This window comes from Polypterus senegalus, chromosome 11 (genome assembly GCF_016835505.1).
Source record: "Polypterus senegalus isolate Bchr_013 chromosome 11, ASM1683550v1, whole genome shotgun sequence".
In the NCBI taxonomy this organism is placed as follows: Eukaryota; Metazoa; Chordata; class Cladistia; order Polypteriformes; family Polypteridae; genus Polypterus; species Polypterus senegalus.
Genome location: NC_053164.1, coordinates 129446666 through 129465361, shown reverse-complemented (window position 1 = coordinate 129465361; position 18696 = coordinate 129446666). Strand labels below are relative to the sequence as shown.

The 18696-nt window shown below is 36.9% G+C and overlaps 1 protein-coding gene across 1 annotated transcript in view; it reads right to left on the bottom strand.

Annotated features, from left to right (window-relative positions):
• The window catches only part of LOC120539518, a 580969-nt gene that overhangs the window by 329577 nt on the left and 232696 nt on the right, over positions 1-18696 (bottom strand). The window lies entirely within an intron of this gene.

Sequence of the window (18696 nt, the reverse complement as noted above, 5' to 3'; positions counted from 1 at the left end):
TACCAATCGGAGAACCCTTGTGCTTTCAAGCAGCATAATGTAAACAAAGCCAGACTGCCAGTAATGTGGAGGGTCACAAGAACTTTCTTTTTGGAATTGCTGCATTAGGCTTTCACTCCCACCAGCTAAACAACTAAAAGCACCAGAAACCCAAGAAATCACAAGAGAGAAAACACCTGAAGGAAAACACTTCATGCCAGAACTCGACTCATGCAAGGTTAGTTTTCTTGGTGGTTTTTGTATTACGGATTTTTCAAAGTAAATTTTTTAGTTCATAATGCGATTTGTTGCAATGTTATTTTCTCTTTTTTCAAATGTTCGCTTTTTTCCTTGTGCTTAAAACTCATGAAAGATTTACAGATGGAGTTTTTCATAGCGCGATTAGGTGCGATGTTACATTTCTCTTTTTTCAAATGTTCGCTTTTTTCCTTGTGCTTAAAACTCATTCAAAATTGTTTACACGGAGGACTTCATCGTGTGATTTGTTGCAATGTTACTTTTTTGGTTGCTTGTGAGTTGGTTTTTGCAAGCGCGGATTTTTTTCTGCTGTGCTTAAAAGTCATTTTAAAAAAAATGCTGCGCGAGCACGTGCTACAGAGAGATTAGATAGCGCAGGCAGCTGACAGGGAAGGGATTGGGGGGAGGGATAGATGTGTGTGTGTGTGTGTGTGTGTGTGTTTGTGCGCTCGCGCTACACAGAGAGAGCGCGTGAGCCAGCCTGCTCCTGTAGCTGAGGTAGGGAGGGGCTTTGGTGGTGTGTGTGCTACAGAGAGAGAGCGCGAGCGAGCTGATCAGAGAGCCTGGGTGTTTTGTATCAGTGTTATTCAATGTTTTTACATTAGTTTACTATTACACTGTGCATTCTATGGTGTAATTAACTATATTTGTGCTTAATCTTTACATATTTTTACATATTTACATACAGTTTGTACGGTCTGGAACGGATTAATTGTATTTACATACAATCCTATGGGGGAAATATGCTTCGGTTCACGACCAACTCGGTTTACGACCAAAGTTCTGGAACGAATTATGGTCGTGAACCGAGGTTCCACTGTACTAGCAGAATACCCGCGCTTCGCAGAGGAGAAGTAGTGTGTTAAAGAACTTATGAAAAAGAAAAGGAAACATTTTAAAAATAACGTAACATGATTGTTAACGTAATTGTTTTGTCATTCATATGAGTGTTGTTGTCATATCTATATATATATATATATCTATACTAATAAAAGGCAAAGCCTTCACTGACTCACTCACTCACTGACTGACTGACTGACTCATCACTAATTCTCCAACTTCCCGTGTAGGTAGAAGGCTGAAATTTTGCAGGCTCATTCCTTACAGCTTCCTTACAAAAGTTGGGCAGGTTTCATTTTGAAATTCTACGCGTAATCTTCATAACTGGAAGCTATTTTTTTCCATTTACTGTAATGGAGTTGAGCTCGAAAGCTGTGAGGGCGGAGTTTCTTGTGACATCATCACGCCTCCCACGTAATCACGTGAACTGACTTTTAACGCAGTACGTAGAAAACCAGGAAGAGCTCCAAAACGCGCTGAAGAAAACATGCATTATATAATTGAGAAGACAGTGAAACAATAGGAAGCGAGCGAATGACATATATACATCATATTCATGAGTGCTGCTACTTCGGAAACAAAGCACGGTGTAAATATAAAATTTTAATTAAGTTCATAGACAGGCTGCCTCTGGCGTTTGTCATGCCCACGGGTAATGCGGGATACAAGATTAATGAGAAGACGCAGGATATAAACGAGAGTTGTATATTATTGTTATTAATGGCCCGGGGATATGAAGGGCTGGTAACACAATAAACTACAGATCCCATAATGCAGCGCTTCAGCTGCCTTGCCAAACACTTACCGGGTTAATCAAGTCTAGCTTATGATGCTGCAAGTTATTGCGAAGCTAGCCCACACGATGCCGAAGAGTAAAGTTGTTTCTGAAAATAGAGCCCTTAAAAACCGATGGGAGGCTGAGTATATATTTACTGACATTGCCGGTAAACCCGTGTGTCTCATTTGTGGAGCTAATGTGGCTGTAATTACAGAATTTAATCTAAAACGGCACTATGAGACAAAACATCAGGATAACTTGAAAGACCTGAATGCAATGCAGAAGATATAGAAAGCAGAAGAGTTAAAGAAGAATCCAGCAGACATTTTTACCCGTGCAAAATCACAAAGTGATTTCAAGTGAAGCTGCTTTTATAGGAGACAAAAATGCACCAGTGCAAATTGCCCCACTTTCCCTGTTGCCAAGTAATGTTGAACCAAGTCGGCACAACAGTGTTCCTAAATATGCACTTTGCTGATAAACTGAGCGCACTGTGCACTTATTTCGCACAGCGCTTTGGTGACTTTGAAGAACAAAAAAATAATTTTGAGTTGTTTCGCAACCCATTTGCCGTCGATGTGGAAACTGCACCTGTGCAGATTCAGATGGAGGTCATTGAGCTGCAGTGTAATGGCACACTGAAGACAAAGTACGATACTGCAGGGCCCGCACATTTTATTTACTTCATTCCCGCAGAAATGCTCCAGCTCCGTCTACATGCGGCTCGAACCTTGTGCATGTTTGGTAGCACATATCTGTGTGAGAAGCTCTTCTCAGTGATGAAGACTAACAAAACAGCACACAGAAGTCGCCTCACTGATGAGCACCTGCGGTCCATCCTGAGAATCTCCACAACACAGAACCTCACACCAAACATAAACAAACTTGTTGCCAAAAAAAGCTGCCAGGCGTCCAGCTCTGATAAAATGACACATGAATGATTTGATTTGTTATTGCTGAAAAGAACACATTTTATTTATATTTCCAGGTTTTGTTATGCAGCATGATCATATTTGAATTTGTATAATTTTGACAGGATATATTTTTATGGAGAGCAAAGTCTTTTGGGATATTTAAAATTTAAGTTTATTTTTTATATAAAATTACATAAGAGTAAAGAAATTTAAATGTTTGTTCTTTTAACGTTTACTTTATTTCTAACTTGTATAATTTAGACAGGATATATTTTTATGGAGAGCAAAATATTATGTTATTTAAGGTTTGAGTTGATTTATTCCGGAATAATATTCCTGTCTGTTTTTATTCATGTTTATGTTCAAAAAATTTAAGTTTTAAAAGTTTAAAAGTTTTAAAAATTTAGTTTTAGTGTGTTCATGTTTATCCTGTTCGGCCCGCGAGCTAAAGTGTGTTTTGGATTTTGGCCCCCTGTGCATTTGAGTTTGACACCCCTGATTTAGTCGACAAAAATATCTTTGGTTGGAATGTAAGGCGAATTTACTCTTTACATTTGTATGGTGAAGAAAAATGTATGCAATGATGCCTACATTTAACTTACATTCCTACCAAAGATATTTCTGTCCACTAAATAAAAATTCCTTCTATTTAAAATTTAAATAGAACTTGAACAGATACGATAGTTCATAATATCCACGCAGACTTGCACGTAAGAGCGGGAGTCATCGGTTTTAACAAACAGCTTATTGCACTGATACGAAATAGCCTGCCTATTTAATTATTTAGGAATGGATAAATAAATTAAGATTTTGTACAAATAATGTTTTTAATTTTTCTTCCTTGATGGATTCTGCCACCCCCAGCAACAGTTGCTCGCACCCCAAAGAGTGTATATATTATATATATATATGTGTGTGTGTGTGTGTGTATATGTATATGTATATATATATGTTTATATATGTGGACGTATGTGCATATATGTATATATATATATGTATGTATATATGTGTGTGTGTATATATGACAGCAACACTCATCACAACAGTGACAAAACAATTACATTGACAATCATGTTACGTTATTTTCAAAATGTTTCCTTTTCTTTTTCTTTCCTTCTTTAACACACTACTTATATATATATATATATAGCAAAATACCCGCGCTTGGCAGAGAAGTAAAAAGAAAAGGAAACATTTTAATAATAACGTAACATGATTGACAATGTAATTGTTTTGTCATTGTCATGAGTGTTGCTAGCATATATATATATATACATACACACATATACTATGGGGTGCCAAACAGGCAAATACATTGATTTTCTGAATATATAAAGTCGGCGTCAGAATATATAAAGTCAAAACTTGAATATATAAAGTCATTCCCGAATATATAAAGTCAAAACTTGAATATATAAAGTCACTGTCGGAATATATAAAGTCAAAACTTGAATATATAAAGTCATCGTCGGTATTATAAAGTCAAACTTGTTTCTGAATATATAAAGTCAAATGTTGAATATATAAAGTCATCGCTGGAATATATAAAGTCGGCGTCGAAATATATAAAGTCAGTGCTGGAATATATAAAGTCAAAACCTGAATATATAAAGCCAGTGTCGGAATTTATTAAGTCATTCCTGATTATATAAAGTCAACATCGGAGTATATAAACTCATTCCTGAATATATAAAGTCAAAGTCAAAATATATTGATTGAAACGACTCTGAACTGAACTAAGTTAACAAAAACGTATTCAGAATAATACATTAAAAAAACACTGTTCGGTTAATGTTTTGAAAATGATGCATGTGCCCTGCCCAGGATTGGTTCCTGCCTTGCGCCCAGTGTTGGCTGGGATTGGCTCCAGCAGACCCCCGTGACCCTGTGGTCGGATTCAACGGGTTGGGAAATGGATGGATATTCCAGCGCTGACTTTGTATATTCCGACGCTGACTTTATATATTTAAGTTTTGACTTTATATATTCCATCACTTACTTTATATATTCAAGTTTTGACTTTATTTATTCCGACAGTGACTTTATATATTCAAGTTTTGACTTTATATATTCGGGAATGACTTTATATATACAAGTTTTGACTTTATATAGTTAAATTTAGTCATCATTGCATAACGTTTTCTTTACCATAGAAATTTTAAAGACTAAATTCAACTTCCATTCCTAACAAAGATATTTCTGTCAACTAAATAGAACCTACGTATATCCAAATTTGAGCTATTGAGCTGTTCCCTGCCTGCCTAAATAAGTCACCCTCGCTTCGCTCTTACTTTTTTACCGTTCATTTAATCATGGCTAGTGGCGGAAAAATTATAAAATGGAAGGAGGATTACACTGAGTATGGCTTTTCCAAAACAATTATTGATGGCGAATCGATTATTCATAAAGCTTCAATTGGTGATCTGTTTTTCTGTGTTAACCTCATATTTTTTCATACTTCTTCTCAAACCAAGGGGGTGCGAGGGTAAAATGAATTGGGAAGCGCTGATCAATGTAATGTACCAGGAAATCATGCATTGACAGAAGTTCACCTTTGTTTGGAATGCAAGGTGTGATTAAATGCATTATTTTTTAACGCGTTATGGAGCACATGCATCGAAGCTTCTCAGCTGTGCTTGTGCTAAGAAAAGGAAACATTTGAAAAATAAAGTAACACGATTGTCATTGTAACCTTTTGTAAGTAGTGCCTGGAAGATTCAGTGTGGAGAAACTCTAGAGACAGCGTGTGTATTAACTTGTGGATTTTTCTGTGAGTACAGTAATCCCTCGCTATATCGCGCTTCGACTTTCGCGGTTTCACTCTATCGGGGATTTTAAATGTAAGCACATCTAAATATATATCACAGATTTTTCGCTGGTTCGCGGATTTCTGCAGACAGTGGGTCTTTTAATGTATGCTGCACCCTTCCTCAGTTTGTTTGCCCTGTTGATTTCATACAAGGGACGCTATTGGCGGATGGCTTAGAAGCTACCCAATCAGAGCATGTATTACATATTAACTAAAACTCCTCAATGCTATAAGATATGCATCCCGCTGAGCTTGATTGTTTGCTTGTCTCTGCCTCTCTCTCACCCTCTCTGACATTCTCTGCGCCTGACGGAGGGGCTGTTTGCACAGAGGCTGTTTGCTTAAAAGATACTGACGCTCCTCTAAAAAAATGCCGCTTTATTGCGGTGCTCGGCATATTTAAAAGCACAAAAGCACACGTATTGATTTTTTGATTGTTGCTTTAATCTCGCTCTCTCTCTCTGACGTTCTCTGCGCCTGACGGAGGAGATGTGAGCAGAGGGGCTGTTTGCACAGAGGCTGTTTGCTTAGAAGATACTAACGCTCCTCTAAAAAATGCCGCGGCAAACTTAAAAGCACAAGTATTGATTTTTTGATTGTTTGCTTTTCTATGCGAGCGCTCTCTCTCTCCCTCTGAAATTCTCTGCTCCTGAAGAGAAGAAGATCTATTTGCATTCTTTTAATTGTGAGAAAGAACTGTCAACTCTGTCTTGTCATGAAGCACAGTTTAAACTTTTGACTAAAGGGTGTTATTTCATGTCTAGAGGGCTCTAATAATGTTAACAGTGTGGGAGAGTTTATAAGGGCTTAAAATATATAAAAATAACTACACAAACATATGGTTTCTACTTCGCGGATTTTCGTCTATCGCGGGGGGTTCTGGAACGCAACCCCCGCGATCGAGGAGGGATTACTGTATTTGGTGGCAGCGTCACAAAGTCTCTTCTGTAACACTGCGTTAGCTGCGGAGCTCAGCTCAGAGCGAAATGAGGTGAATGGGAGGGGAGATGATGGCGTGACTCCCCCACCTGCCTTAACTGTCAATTCCCCACAAACACAGTCTCTCGGAATTTGCATAAGCACAGCCCTTGACCTGCAATTTCAACTTAGTTACAAAGTGATCAAAACTGTCGTTTATATCCTGCGTCCTCTCATTAAACTTGTATCCCGCATTACCCGTGGGCATGACAAATGCCAGCGGCAGCCTGTCTATGAACTTAATTTAAACTTTAGGTAGTAGCAGCACTCATGAAAATGGTTGTATATGTCACTCGCTCGCTTCTTATTGTTTCGCTGCCTTCTCAATTATATAATGCATGTTTTGTTCAGCGCTTTTTGGAGCTCTTCCTGGTTTTCTACGTACTGCGTTGACAGTCAGTTCACGTGATTACGTGGGAGGCGTGATGATGTCACACGAAACTCCACCCCCCACAGCTTTCGAGCTCAACTCCATTACAGTATATGGAGAAAAATACCTTCCAGTTATGACCATTACGTGTAGAATTTCGAAATGAAACCTGCCCAACTTTTTCTGGCCTATGTTAAAACTGTTAGCACCTTTCCGTCAGCGTCTTTTGTCCTGTAAATGTGCCGATTAACTCAAGCAGCGAGCAGCCTGTTATTCCATCCCCCACCGTCGCAGAACGTTCACTAAGTTATCCCAGCTTATGCCTTGTTTGATTATCTGGGAGTGAACTGCTGGAGTTTTAGAGTGGAAATAATAGATCGTTATTTGGAATACATGCATTTCATGTGTGTTCCATTTCTACAGTAATCTGTGTAAACACATTGTTAAAACAGAAACTTTTTCATAATTTAGTAATAAATGTTACAAAATGTAGGCATAAACTATAAACTAAGATCAAATAAACACTTTCACAAAAGGTTCAAGGATGATACAACAGCTTCCGTGGCGTAGCAGTAAGATTTGCTGACTTGTAATCAAGGAGCCTCCGGTTTGATCCCCACTGCCACCTATATTTGCCATTTTCAGTAGTGAGTTGCTCTTATTGTTAATATTATACAGTAGACACATACATTTGGTTTGCATCTGTAACAGATCATGTATATTTATAGTACTGTACTTGTAAAAGTTACCTATTTTTTCAATTTTATTCTCTCACTCACAATCATGATACATACTACCACCCTAGGGATCTGACACTGTTATGTTATGTTTTTATTTAAAACTGGGAATAACTGTAGATGTGAGTAGTGTTTTGAGGCAGTGGAACTGGGCATTCTCTGATCTGGAGGGATAAAAGCTGACACACAAACGCTGGTGAATCTGCCTTTTTCGCATCTCACTTTATTTTTTTTTTATTCAGTTTTATTGAGTGTTCCTTATGGTGTATGATGTCAAAAAAAAAAACACACGTAGGTATATGTGACATTTTGAAGAAATCATTTAATGACCTGAATAGTATCAATCAGAAAACATCATCACACTAATGCAATATTATAAACGATCAGCGTCAGATCGGGTGTTAATTTACGGTGGCGCTGTTACTTAGAGTCAGATCAGGAGAGGCTTAGTTAGAGCGTGATCATCATTCAGAGAATAAAACTGAAAAAACCTAACTTTTACAAGTACCATAAATTTATACCCAATGTCCCATATATTTATCTCTTTCTTTTTTTTCTCTGTGCTGCAAGAACCATCTTTCCTACATTTACCACATGTGTACCTTTTGCAATGAGCACACTTTTCTCTATGCTCTGGTTTCTATTACATTGAAAGGGCACTTGACACTGACTCAGTTTACTTTCCTGGGGAAGTTTCCATTGCCTTTTCTAGTAAGATGCAACAACGAAGTTCCTCTGCAATATGAGACATGAACACTCTTCTTTTCACAGTGGCCCAAAGCATGCCTTGCACAGTACATGTGCGTTGATCCTGCTGCACTGAATGAGCTCATGCCTTCTGGTGCACAATGTCGATGCAGCAGGGGGGGTGTTAGAGCTTGATTGTTATTGAGACAATAAAACTGAAAAAAAGATAACTTTTACAAGTACCATAAATTTATACTCAATGTCCCATATATTTGTCTCTTTCTTTTTTTTCTCTGTGCTGCGTCAAAAAGCGATGAACAAACAGAACTGGAGAAGACTGAAAGCCTTGAACTTGACTTCTAACAGAACAACAATTACGATAAGAATGATAACTTTATTTATAAAACTTCACAAGCTGTATTTGAATAAATGTGTAGGTTTAAAATCAGTGGTAATTATGTGTCCTCTGTCATTTATGACATTTTGTCCCAAAGTCTAAGGCATTCAATGGAACATCTCAAGGCTGATTGTATCTTCCCACCACTAAGTTTCACCGCTTGATCAGGAATGCAAGTCACTTAACTACCACTGCGCTAAATGCATCAAACACATAAAATACAATTTTAGCAATTATTCCTTTTTCTTTTTAATCTCTCTATATATAAAATCCAACGTCTGTCTGTCTGTGTGTCTTAATGGATTTAGATCAGTTGTTTTTTCTATAATTTGCTTGAATATTCCGGTTGATTTTGCGACTTCTCTCATTATGCTATGTACTGATTTATTTATGCGAATCCAAGAGAGATGCAGCAGGCCAAGTGGAAGTGGGTGGGGCCCTCCTCACTCACACGCCAGCCTCTGGGCGTATCTCACATCCACTTAGCTAGCGAATGAGAGAACTACTTAACGGATTTAGATCAGGCTTTTTTCTAGAATTTGCTTGAACATTCCGGTTGATTTTGTGACTTCTCTCATTGTGATAAGAATCATAGTTCGCTTGCAGGAGTGATATATATTCATACTAATCACAGACAGAGGCTGCGGGCCGAGGGGAGGAGGAAGCGTGATGTCAGTTTCAATTCTACGCGGGTGAAGACGCAGGGGACGGCTAGTTTAAAAATAAAAAAAAATTTAACCTAAGAACTGAACAGCAAATCAGTACTGCTTATTAAGAGAACTTGTGAAGCACAACTTTCCCTTAGAGGCACTGGTATGAGTCTCTATAGATACCAAACACGTTTCCCTTACTTTGAGAAAAAAAGTATTATAAAAGTTTATTATTCAAAGTTTAACTTATTTTGAAAGTTCTGCAACTGACATTTGTTCAAATGGGATGGTGCAAAATTGTTATTGGACAATTAATTAGAGTATAGCATCTGAGGGACAGAGTGCATGCCATTTCAATGTTATATAATATTTAGAACTTCACAGCAGAACTTTGTAAAAGAAATGATACAATTAATCAGGAATGGTCAGAAATATTCTCACTCAGTTTCCTAAACAGATTTAGTAGGTCTGACGTATTGTGCTAGGCAAAATTGTTTGAAAACAACAAATATGCTTGCAATTCCTATTTTTTTCAGCATTTTTAACATTAGCCCTCCATCCACTTTTAATGTATTTTTAAATAAATACTAACATTTAACAGCATCTCTAGCAAGTGTTTTGCAGTCTGTGCTATATGGAGCGGCTTTATTTTTATAAGAGGCACTAGTCCTTTCAATGATGTGGTTTTACAATTAACTGCTTATGTTAAACCACTAACGGAAAAGGTTTCTTACGAGCCCAATATCACAAGTTAAAAATCCCCTTTTTTGATTACTTTCATACTCTTTAGTGAGAAACACAAGCTTCTTAGTTTAGCGATGAAGCTGTGGTTACTATCATACTGTATATTTAAAAATCTTGCAAACATGAAATTCACTACAGACTGCCCTTGGTCTATTACATGTAATAGTTAAGTATGGTGCAAGTGAAAGTGAATTAAATATGGTACTTCCTTTATGCAACTCTTTTGAACAATTTGACGACAATAGGCCATTTAGTCCAGTAGTGCTCATTAATCAACCATCCATTCATTTTGGAATGAATAGGAGTCATACATCAATAGCCATGTGTAAGTACAACCTTGAAATGACACACACACTTCAAAATGAGTAATAATATTTTATAACAGCCTGCACGTCTTAAATGGCTCCTAACCTAGTAGACTGTAAAAGAACACATGTAAAAACAGAAGCGTGCAAAGACATAGCTATAAGTTGGGGTGGGGGTGCTGCACATAGACAATGGGCAAACACTAAGGTGCCCAATAAAAAGAGATGAGGCAATCAAAATGTTGAGAAAATTGAGCAAATAATTGTATTAGATAGAAGATGCACTCTCTAATTTTTGTGAAACAATAAAAAAAACTGAATTTTACTGAATATAGTTTATGGAGAGAAAGGAACTGTTTCTTTCAAAATGACAAAAGTGCTATATAAATGTAAACAATTATTAATATTATTATTACTATTAAAAGATCTCACATAGCATTGAGACTGACTGCAAAAAGTAGATTTATACCAGAACTTGTTAATATATGATATCAGTGATGCAAAAGGACAATACATTGAATAGACTTATTTGATACTTAGTTAAATATGAAGTTTGACTTTAAGTCAGAAAGCTTTTGAGAGTCATTAGAAACCATTTTTTCTGTATGTTATTTTACTGTATGTTTACTAAAACAGTACTAAAGCACAACTGTTAAAATATTGAGTTTTTTACAGTTGGAGACCTCATAAGTTACTTATGATCACACAATAGGCCAAAGACAGAGACTGAATTAGTAACCTTAAAATATACCATTTAAGCCACTAGGTCAAATTGCCTACTAAGCCTGAAATCGCATATGAATGTTATATGTTTAGCAACCATTATTATTAGAGAACTGAGAATGTTTACATATTTTAAATGTAATATTACTCTTCATTCACATAATATTATTAGAATTTAAGATATTTATTACAGTCTAACAAATTTAGATACTAATGTTTACAGTACTAGGTTGTTGTACCATGTTAGCCATTATGAATGTAGTGAGACGTCAAGCAAAATGACACCTTTCATTGGCTAACTAAAAAGATTACAATATGCAAGTTTTCAAGGCAACTCAGGCCCCTTCTTCAAGAAAGATGACCTATATTGATGTTTAAAAATTTGAATATGTAATGTTGAAAAATGAATGAACAGGTTCTGAACCAGATTTGCATTTTTATTTAAGGAAAAAATAACACATAATTGAATAATACTAAATGTGTAAGGTATGTTCAATTGTTGTTTCAATCTATAAAGATGATAAACATTTGCAACTAAGGCAAAACATAGGCTATAATACAGATTCACATATCATACATTAACTTTATTTAATGTATGAAATTAAATGTTTTATTGTCTTTTGTCCTTTTTTTATTAGAGACCTTCATAAGCAATCTTGAAATCTTTAAAAGCAGTCTTTCTTCTGTACCCTGCTGATGTTTTCCAATTTTTCCTCGATATACAGTAGAATTGCTTTATATTTTTAGTGTTCATTAAATTTAAGGTAATCATAAATACTGTATTTTCTCTGTCTCTGTTACTCTGTTACAGCTAGGGGTCGCTGTTGCCCCGTTGAACCCGTCAGACAGACGTCCCAGACACACATGTTAAAACACCAAGAAGATTTTATTAATATTTTAGTACCCAAAGCACCGCACTCTCCACAATTCTCAATTATAAACAATAATAATAATAACAACAACAACAATAACTCAATCCTTCATTCCCAGCAGCTCCATCACATACCCTCCCAACTCTGGCTCAGTCTGCTGGGGTTTCCCATAGTCCTTTTATATTTCATTACCCAGAAATATTTCTTCTCCGGGTCAATATCACATCTTTTTTCCTCAATCGTCCCAGAAGAACTATGGGCTTCTGTCCTCATGACCCCAAAGTACTTCCGGGTTGACGTCCTCATAATATCCCACTGGTTCTTGGTGAGCTCCCCCTGGAGGCACCCACGGTACCCAACAGAACTGAGGATACGGACTCCATATCCCATGCTGCCTTGCAGGAATTCGAGGAGCCAATTCCATTCAGGGGAGCTGCCATCTAGCGTTCCGGGGGAGGTAGTGTCCTGAAAAGGCTGTTTTCTTACATGGAGGTACGTCCTGACCGGACTAAAATACTGTCTGTTTTCCACACTGGTTCTTAATGTGTGAGCCATTAAGATGTGCAGTTAATCCTCAAAACAACTTTGTCTCCCATTCATGAGCAGCCATTTCTGTTTCACTGCAGGGCAGAGTTGCCATCAGGAACACAGGAAGATTTCCCAGTGAGCTGGTGATGTTTCTAGACCAGTAGAACTGATCCGTGAAACCACTCTATTTTCTCAAAGATAAATGCTTAAACGTTTAGCAAATCTATAAAAATACGGCTCCTCTCAAAGTGGGATAACCCTGCTTCACGTGCAGGCATCTGAGTGTAAAGGTGGTGACCCCTCTCCAAACAGTACAACCCCACATGCTTGAAACTGAAACTACCCATTTACCCATCCATTTTCTTAATAAGCTCAATGCATTTAACTGTTTTTCAATGGATACCAAAGGTAAAAGAAAAATGAAAGGAGGTACTGAGAAGGCAAGGGTTAAGGGAAAAAAAAGAAACAGTACTGACATGAGGAGAATGCAGTGTAAAGTATGAAAATACAAGCATAATTTAGAAAAGGTGAGAAAAGTTGTCATTTGTTAACATTGTAACACTGCATTGGTTCTTGACTTCAGTAGCACTAAGTGACAGCAATGTGATTGACCTTTCAGTTGCCTAATATTACTGAGTTTTTATTACATTTAATATGCTGTGTCTAGATGATTTTAATGTGCGGTGGTTCACGGCAGCACTGTTAACATCAGGTCACTAAAAAACATAGCAGCTAACAAGTGACGCTGTAACTTAGTGCCACCACCTAGGTTTTGTAGTTTTAGAATTTACACTACATGTAGGCTTTTCAGGAAGGGAAAATATATAGTGAAAGTATGATGCAACCAAAATACTACCTGCTTTGAATGCCCAAGGAGAATAAAACTCAGCTCATGTGTTGAAGAAATCAACTTATTAATTAAAGAAACTTATCCTCTATTTGAACAAATTTGATTAAATCTCTTTGAATCAGAAACCAGGCAGAAGGAAACTTGATCATTGCGTCTTTAATTATGGAGCATTAGGAATTTGGGAACAGTCATCACAGTAGTCTGCTACAGTATGGTCAAAAAATTAGGGCAGAAGTCTATTTTATAAAAAAAGACCAGACTCCTTCAAGTTAACCTCGGTCCAAAACTCTACGCACCAAAAGAGAGGGGGAATGTGGAAAACCCTTGGCCCAAATAATAAAACAAATGATTCTTAATTGTATGTATCTACTATAGAAAAAGTTAAAAATGCAAAAATGGTGCAAAGAAACAATATTCAAAATTAATTTAATAATTCTATAATAAGGAAAAAAGTAAAAAAATAAAAATAAAAAGCCATAAAATCTAAATGAAAATGGTCAAGGGACCAACAAACTTACAATAAACAGCAGATCATAAGTGAGGCAACTACCAGGAGCAGAGTAAATACTAATGCCACAGACTCATCTGGGGCATTGAAGGCGTATAAATTGGCCCACAACACTTATAGCAGCTCCAACATCAGGAGGTCCTGCCACCTTAGGCTGTACAAAAAAAACAGCAAGAATTACAACAAAGAACAGTATACGAAAGGAAAAGTACAAAGCAATGAATAAGTAAGCAATACTAACAAAATCCAATAAAACAAGACAGAACACAAATATATTCTATAAGTTAAAATATTTATTGAATAAATTAAATCTCAGATTTAATTAATTACTCAGAATTACTTAATACAAAACAACAGAACAGAAAAAAAAATTATAACCCTGGCTAAACTATAATGAATGTCTAACAACATTTTAAATATTTATATCATTATTAAAAAATACTTATATAGCTTCAAATATTTTAGCACTCACTGTATTTGAATGTTTTCTTTTTCAACGTTTTAAAATTCTGCTTTTATTACATTTTTTATTATTGTTGAAAGATTCTTATAAACCCTTCACATCAGCAACACATGGAAAAAATGCCTATTCGATTCTTCAGAATGGAAGAACAAAACATAGTTTTTGTTGTTTTTGTCTTGTGTACTTTTTTCTGCACATAGTGGTCAATTTCTGAAGTTGGTTACTATATGCTTTGTGTGGCTAGACATGTGGGCCACATGATGTGGTGTGTAACATTATAGTGGTCATATTATTTAAAGTCAAGCATGTCTGAAGGTGTCTGGTTTTTGTTTACAGTATATGAATGAATGAAAACCACACAAAAATATTGTTTAGCAATAATTTCTGGCTATAGTAGTGTTTACTTCATAAATAATTCAAAGACAATTTCAGGCTTCAAAGGTTGAAAGTAAAACAAAGGAAATCAAGATAAAAAAAAGTGTAATAAGAGGTGAATATTGAGAATTAATGATTTGACAGATGTTAGTTGTAACTTTTCTGGTACAAAAAGCCTAACAGATAAAATGATTAGAATGACATGTCTGAATTCTTCCACCCAATTGAAGCTGATCAAGGATTTGACATTTACTTGTCCAATTTCCATTTTATCATACTGTAATCGTTCTGCTGTTAAAGCTATCTGTATTTTTCAACAATAGTCCATCCACCCACCCAGCCATGTAATGAAGCTGCTTAACTTTAATCACAATTAGGAAAAGGGACCCGTTCAGTGTATGGCACACTTAAATCTTGTTAATCTTCACAGTTTGGGATGGCAAGAAAACTCAGACTGTACTGAATCCCCATTGACTGTGCAAATAATAATAATGAAAAACCATTGCTAATAATTATATTTTAAAATACAGCATCTTGGGTTTAAATCCCACTCCGTGTCACTCTCTGTGCGGAATATGCTCACTCTGCCAGGCTTGGTTTGTGTTTTCCTCTCACATCATAAAGATGTGCATGTTTAGCAGTATAAAACATTCCACCCGTGTTCATTATAAACACCTAACAATCAGTGTTTTTCTCAGGTGCTACATTACTACATACTACAATCACTACATACATACCACATATTCAAAGGAAAAGTGTTTTGTTTAATTTGAAATTGTAAACTTGCCTGAAATTAGTTTTGGTGTACCCCATGATGAACCTGCACCAAGTCCAGAGTTGGATCATAACTTGCACACTATGTAACCCAAAAGTTGGGACAATCATTGAACTTAATTCATAGGTTTTTGTCTAAATTTGACATTCCTCATATCATGAGTTGGATGTCCTTCTTTGAACTGGAAGTTTTTTCATTTTAGAAAAAGAAACAATGTGCATTTGACTTTTGAAAAATATACCTTTACATACATTAAACAGTTATAGAGTTATATTTTAAAAAAACAGATTTAAAAAATGTATGGGATTCAAACAAGTGAAAGACCGTGAAGAGCAGGGCACACAGTAAATCTTTAAAAACGTTAGCACATATACATGTCTGTTTACTTTCGTAGATTACTGGTATAAAATTTCTTTGATTTGAAGATATCCTTTGTTTAAAATGTTATGAATATATTCCTTATATGAATAAACAAATGTAATTTCTTAGCACCTAGTTGTGTATTGTCATACATGCATGTGAGAGGGTCACCTTCTTGCTTGTCAAAGGTAAGCACTACCACCCAAGGACACCAGGTGGCACAACTGCTAACCACCTTGTCTCCACATACCCAGTGAGAGCAACTAACCCCACCCTTTCCAGTACAGGAGTTATAAAAAGCGGGCGGTCTTGGAAGATGACCCATCTACAGGAAGGAATTCCAACAAAAAGTTTGATTAAGAAATGTTGTAACAGCCAACAAACAGTTTTATTGATTTGTTCTATTTTTGCACCATCCTCTAATAGTAAACGGGGTGGTCCGGTTGGCACTCCAATATTTCATCTGAGGTTCTACGGTTACTTGCTGTCGAATACATTATATATTTAGTTCACTTTTGACTATAATTTAAAAAAGAAGCTGCATTTTAAATAATGAACACATCGTTTTTTTTCCTTTTAGGCAGAACAACAGTAAGTGTCTGCAAACACCCCTGTCATTTCTTAGCCTGGGACATACACTTTATTTTTTTGTGTCTTAAGGTTTATGACATTCTTTTACACCCTTCATGTACACTGTTAAATACAAAAACAGGTAGTGTATCTGATCATTTAAATTGGTTAAGATAGTGGAAAGTTACTTTAGTGGATGTTGTGACAAATCTTGAAAACTTCAAACAATGTAAGATACAGAAATAGAGCAATTAGTGCAAAATTAAACTATATTTTTGCTGTACCAGTCACCCGGAAAAATATAATCATTGCTGATATTGCTGCATATAAATATTTTTTTTATTTATTAACATTTTTCAATATTCATATTATTTATTAATTTTGAAAAGTGCAATGACATTTATTCTAAAAGTAGCTTTTTATATTAAAAAATTGGGCTTTACTTTCCTAGAACACATGCAGGCTTCTGTTGCCCTGGTGGCAGTTTTCTTGAATTACTTGTTTACTTGAATGACAATATAAATATGTAATTCACTGGGTGGCAGCTAAACAGACTAGCTGCTTAAACATTCTTTTTAACATCCATCTATTATCCAACCCGCTATATCCTAACTGCAGGGTCATGGGGGTCTGCTGGAGCCAATCCCAGCCAACACAAGGCAGGAAACAAACCCCAGGCAGGTCACCAGCCCACAACAGGGTGCGCAAACACCAGGGACAATTTAGAATCACCAATGCCCCTAACCAGCATGTCTTTGGACTGTGGGAGGAAATTGGACCACCCGGAGGAAACCCATGCAGAAATGGGTAGAACATGTAAACTCAACACAGGGAGGATCTAGGAAGAGAACCCGGGTCCCCTAACTGCGAGGCAGCAGCGCTACCCACTGTGCCTCCATGCCGCCCACTTCTTTTTAACATGTTTCAGTTTTTTGATACATTGCACTACAGATTAATATAAAAAGGGAATAGAAATGTATCAGGCCATACTAATTATAAGGTTATTGTTAGCCTGTGACAGCTTCTATGGAGGCAAGTCACCCTGGCGTCTTTGGCGTCCAACTCCTTGTTGCAGCCAGAATATTAGTAAAATCTGTAAATGTACAAAAGAAAAATTATAATTTACAACGGATTTGCTCGCCAACCCACCCAGCCTACACTATGCTCCAGTCAATTTGCGTCTCTGATGCTCACGTTGTGAAGAAGGCAGATGAACGCTCCCCGAAACCCCCTCTCAAACAGTGATACAATGGGAAACAACAGTTTACTAGCCAACCCACGGCGTACCATACGCCGCATAATCAGGCCGGTTTTTTAATAATTTTTAAGCACAGGGAGAAAATTTAACATTTGAAAAATCAGTAACGTAATAAATCAGCAAGAAAAGCAACATTTTAACAATGCACAGAACGAACCAACACACAATCGTACGTGCGGCGTAGTGAGGTGGGAGGGGGGTGTGTACAAAGTGCAGGAGCATCTAAGAAGATGCATGTTTGTCGCGGATGCGAATTGCTGTATGTAGCGTGTAAAACACTTTGCTATGCTGCATGCGGTTGTGTGTCATAACCGAAAAGTCGTTTTTTAAAGACTTATCACTTCATTGTGTTTTAACCTCAGTTTTAAAGGATTTTTTAAGGATCCCATGCGATACCCCTCGCAAACCGTTTCACAGGCTGCATATGGCGATTCACCTCCGCGAGAAACATGCGTCTATGAATAGTCAACGTAGCTCAGAGGTACATGACATTAACCTGACCTGCACTGCATGTGGCCTCTACGACAGACGAACATAAATGACGCCATTTTTTCTGTGTCATCGCGTTCAAGTTGGTGGGCGTGGCCCTGCAAGTTGTCATCGTATCCAATGGTCTTGGAGTTGGTGGGCGTGGCTCCTTGTCGGTGGCTTAGTGAATCCACGCCCCTTCCGGCGTGCTTTCCATGGTCGTCTTGCCTTAGTGAATTATATATATAGATTTTACCTCCTCTCTGCTCGATCAGCTGTTGGCTTACTGCTGCTGCTGTGCCTCGTGATCTGCATCTCATGTGGTGCTTCAAACATTTAAAAGGCTGTACAGCAGCTGTCCTACACTTTCTTTTTTATTTCCGGCCCAGGAGTGGTTAAATCTTTTGGCACAAAGTCCCATCTTGCGAGACATAAGTTCTTGATATTTTTTAGTTTATAATTAAGAATAAGAATCTGAAAATCTAACAATATCACATTAA